This window comes from Notechis scutatus, chromosome Z (assembly GCF_049901735.1).
Source record: "Notechis scutatus isolate UNSWTSFEM ecotype Mainland chromosome Z, rNotScu1.2, whole genome shotgun sequence".
NCBI classification, from domain to species: domain Eukaryota; kingdom Metazoa; phylum Chordata; class Lepidosauria; order Squamata; family Elapidae; genus Notechis; species Notechis scutatus.
The window spans coordinates 128,923,065-128,928,024 of record NC_142025.1 but is presented as its reverse complement, the minus strand read 5'-3'; the positions used below and the strand labels follow the sequence as shown (position 1 = coordinate 128,928,024).

Here is a 4,960-nt window from a genome sequence, read left to right as displayed (position 1 = left end):
CAAGTATCTTAGATTGAAGTTGCCCAGTAAGAAGCTGGGTCCAAAATTCTTGGGTCCATTCCCAATTTCAAAGATAATCAATCCGGTCACTGTCCAATTAAGTCTTCCTCAAATATTGGGGAAAATTCATCCAGTGTTCCATTGTAGTTTACTAAAACCAGCTACTACATCAATGATAAGACCACCACCAATCACTAAACCATTAATGGTACAGGGGAAACACATTATGAAATTCAAAAAAAATCTCAATTCTCGATTACACCGTGGCCGATTGCAATATTTTGTCTTATGGAAAGGATACCCTCTCTCAGATGCTAGTTGGGTAAAGAGTTGGGATGTTCATGCTGATCAATTGGTTAACCAATTCCATGAGGATTTCCCCCACAAACCAAAGGGTCCTTGTGGGGGGAGGAGAGGGGGTTAAGGAAAATGTGTTAACCCCTGTATCTGGTTTTATTTCCTTTCTTTTAGGAGGAGGAGTTTTCAAGTGGGGATGCCTATCAGCTTTAAAACTCAGCTGTCACATTTCATGGAAGGGGGTGTGTGGAGAAGTTGAAAAGTTCAAGGTTATTCTGTATGTCGTATTAAGAAATTCCAGTTGCAGTTAATTGGTTCTCATGATTTATAAACTGTGGAAGTAGAAGGAGAGAAGGTGTATTCTGTGTAACACACGAAAATAATTTCACTTTGGGAAATTGCCTTTGACATGCCAGATCTCTTTCTAAATAAATCAATTGGAGAGAAAATGTCTCTGAGTGATTGATATCATGGATACTTTCTGGATGCCTTACAAATAGATGTGTTCTTTTAAGTGAGCATAAGCCCCATCAGACCCACTAGAAAGGTTCAATTTGAACTATATTTGGCAGGCTCAAGGAGATGAACCTACTCTTCAGGGGTCTCTGCTTTATGGAATATTCCAATATTATTTCCCTCTTTCAAACCATATTTGATCTAAATCAATTATGTTAAGCTCCCACTTTTCATAGCAAAAACTGCTTTAAGCAGAAGATTGTCAAATTGACTGTAACCCATGGACTTCAGTCCAATTGTTTTTTTCAATCAATGAAGTTTAGAATCTGATCATAGATACTGTATGAATCTACGCTAAATAGCACCATCTGTAGAAAAAAAAAAAGTCCCAAGATTTCTTCTTTGGTGCATATGGTGCTGCTCCCACTTTTCTCAATCAATATGTTTCATTTTGACATTTTGCACAGAAGCAAAAAAATAGTATTGCAAGTAAGCTATTATCTTCTAAGTAATTATTAAATGAAGTACCATCACTGTTCTTTTCTCCATATCTCAAAGGAATCCTGGTAAACATGAAAAATCTATGGACCCAGGCTAAAAAAACCTGCATTATATTAACACAGGCTCAGAAGTACAGATTTACAAGTAGAGAGAACAAAAAAGAAGTATGTTTAATCTGAAATACTTCATTTTGGATAATATTCCTGAAAGGCTGATTATGACCCAAATCATTATTATGAATAGAAACATTGAAGCTATCCTTTGATACCTACAATGGCCATATTTTATACTGAGTTGCTTCTGTTCAGAACACTGATTTTATTCTTTTTTCCTAAGTTGATGTGCAATTATCCTGTTCACAACTGCAACCTCAGAGATCCTCTTCCAATTTCTCACAAGTACTATCAGTCTGGAGATTTAATTGTTGCTGCTATTATATATCAGGTCTTCTTTCTTTCAAATCAGATATTTTTTCAAAGTGTTCCTTCTCATGATATGCTTGATCAGTACCTGTAAGTATTTTAAAAGTATATGAGAAATATTTTACTCTCACCCCCATCCCCATCACCACCTAAAAGCTATATTTTTCTTCTTCTTTACATTTCTGCTCAAATCAAATGGTCAACATATAGCCCATTTAAATTGTCCTTAGTCATGTATAAATTCTAGGATAAAAAGACCCTTAGATTCCTCTAATACTGCAGTCATAAATGAAGAAAGAATACACCATGACTTTATTTATCTATTTATGTTTTATTTTTATTCCACCTTTATTATTTATGCAAACCATTCAAGGGGAAAAACATCCAACTCACCTTCCTCCTCTTATTTTCCCAATAATTGTGAGGTGAATTGGGCTGAAAGAGAATGACTGACTGAAGTCACCCACAAGATGGTACTTGCACTCATACTCTCCTGCTTTTTAAACTAAACCAAACTGGTTCAAATTGACTGTCTTCTAGAAGAACATTTTTAAGAAAAGAAATAAGCTTTAAAATGTTGTCTCAGTTCAATTTTAGTGACTCATTCCTAATATTAGTGTTTCCCAATCAATACAACCTAGGGCTATTGTTTGCTAAAGACCACATTACATATATCAAGAGCAAATAATAACCACAACATCTTGGATTGTATGAATGTATATAACAATTAATATGTGATGCTGAAGCACAAATGTATTGACGTAGTTTATAACTCTCACTGAAGGTACCTCACTCATAATTACCAACATACTTTGGCTCTGGCATTTGCTGTTAGTGAGATCAATGAACATTCAGAAATATTACCCAATGTTACTCTGGGCTTCCACATTGCTACTGACAATCATGAGGAAACTACAACTTATCAATTAGCAATGGAATTTCTATCTACAAAAAGTAAATTTATCCCCAACTATAAATGTAATGACCAGACCAACACGGTAGCTATCATTGGAGGACCCCGTTCTAGGACCTGTCTGAACATGGCAACCAGTCTGTGTAACTACAAATTTCCCCAGGTGAGACGTAAATATGGAGAAAGATATTAAGTTCACTTGCTTACCTAATTGATTAGTTTACCTAATGATTTTAGGTAAACATGTTTGAGGTATATAGATGACAAATTTATAAAAAGAAAATGCTGTCAGGCTCAATGAGGAGTTATAAACTTCCAGATGTCAAGTTGCAAAATTTTCTGCATTGCACTCAAGTACAGAGATCGCATCAAATAAACATGTATACTTCATATTTTTCTTTGGAAAAAATCCTTTCTTCCGTTATTGTTTTCTTACTCCGATTTAGATCACATATGGATCAGCTCCATTGATGAATGATGAAATAGCAGCACTGTTTGTCAGATGGATGTTCCCCGTTGAAGTGCACCAGTTTAATGGAATACTACATTTACTATTGCATTTTGGATGGACCTGGGTTGGGAAAGTTTGCTTTGTTGAGGAAGATAAAGAGAGGTTCATTCAAAATAATCTTTCCATGTTTACAGAGAAAGGAATCTGCTTTGACTTTATAGGAAGTATCCCCCCAATGATGTATCTTTGGGAGTTTTTTTGTTGGGGGGAGGGTGGGGGTTTGGGGGTTGGGTTGTGGTTGGGGTGGAGCTTCTGGTCCGTGGGTCGTGTCTCATCATCTGTGTGGGTGTGAGTCTGCTTTCTACATGGAAGTGTGGTGGTAGCATCTTGTGTGGCCCCCAGTTAAAAGGAAGAAGCAGCTGCAAGCTCACATTACTCCGAGAAGCACAAAGCTGAAGACACAAGCCTGAAGATGACGAATGAGATTTCATCAAAGCATCTCCAAAATACTTCCAATTTTACATGGGAGAAAACCCGAATAACCAAATATATATATATATATATATATATATATATATATATATATATATATATATATATATATATATATATATATATATATATATATATATATATATGTTTGTGTGTGTGTGTGTGTGTGTGTGTTTCTTAAGTTTTCGTGGTACTTACATGTATGAGTATTCAGCTTTGTTCGGGTACTTTCTGAGCGTCATTGTAGTTGTGCTTTTAAAGTTGTAGCAATGTTTCGGCAGAATCTCATCTGCCATCATCAGGCTTCTGTATTGTGTTCGTCTGTGAGTCAGACTAGTCAGACTAGATGAGATTCTTTCGAAACGTTGCTACAACTTTAAAAGCACAACTAAAATGACGTGGGAAAAATACCCGAACAAAGCTGATTACCATACATACATACATACATACATACATACATACATACATACATACATACATCTTAAGTTTTCGCGGGTACCTACATGTATGGCATTCAGCTTTGTTCGGGTATTTTCCCACGTCACTACAGTTGTGCTTCCAAAGTTGCAGCAACGTTTCGGCAGAATGTCATCTGCTATCATCTGGCTTCTGCGTTGTGTTCGTCTGTGTTCGAAAACAATGCAGAAGCCTGATGATGGCAGATGAGATTCTGCCGAAACGTTGCTCCAACTTTGGAAGCACAACTGTAGTGATGTGGGAAAATACCCAAAAAAAGCTGAATGCCATACATACATACATACATACATACATACATACATACATACATACATGCATGCATGCATACATACGTTTCCTTAAGTTCTCGTGGGTACTTACATGTATGTATGACGAACCTCAGACGAACACAATACAGAAGCCTGATGATGGCAGATGAGTTTCTGCCAAAACGTTGCTACAACTTTAAAAGCACAACTATAATGGTGTGGGAAAATACCCGAACAAAGCTGAATACCATATATATCTATATATCTATATGTATATATGTTTTTGTAGATTTTGATGGGTACAGGTATGCAGGTCTTGGCGTGTTCGGGTCTTTTCCCATGTAAGATTGAGAGTATCTTGGCAACGTTTCGACAATGTCCCACTCGCCATCTTCAGGCTGGTGCTTTTGGCTTCGGAGCTCCTGTCTCCCTATATATACAGGTGGGGAGGTTGGCTGTGTTGTCATTTCTTGATTGGTTGATGGAGTTGATGTTTGCAGATGGGCTGGCTTTTTCTTAAGAACATATGTGGCTCAGGTATTGGTTGTGTGTCTATCAGCCTCCTGTGTTGTAACGACCTGGGTAATGGGCTGTGTGATGACCTTCTGAGTTCTATTGTTTTGACATCCTGGGTCTTGTGTTGTAATTATTTTTCATGTGTATGTTTTTACAGATCCATATAAAATATTTAAAATAATATTAA

General features: G+C 36.7%; 1 long non-coding RNA gene across 1 annotated transcript; it reads left to right on the top strand.

Moving 5' to 3' along the window:
- The first annotated feature begins 1,415 nt into the window (after positions 1-1,415).
- On the top strand, positions 1,416-3,278 carry LOC113429071 (uncharacterized). Its single transcript, XR_015745955.1, has 3 exons — positions 1,416-1,766; positions 2,461-2,752; positions 3,036-3,278. It is a non-coding gene; the product is annotated as an uncharacterized LOC113429071 (long non-coding RNA).
- The last annotated feature ends 1,682 nt before the right edge of the window (positions 3,279-4,960 follow it).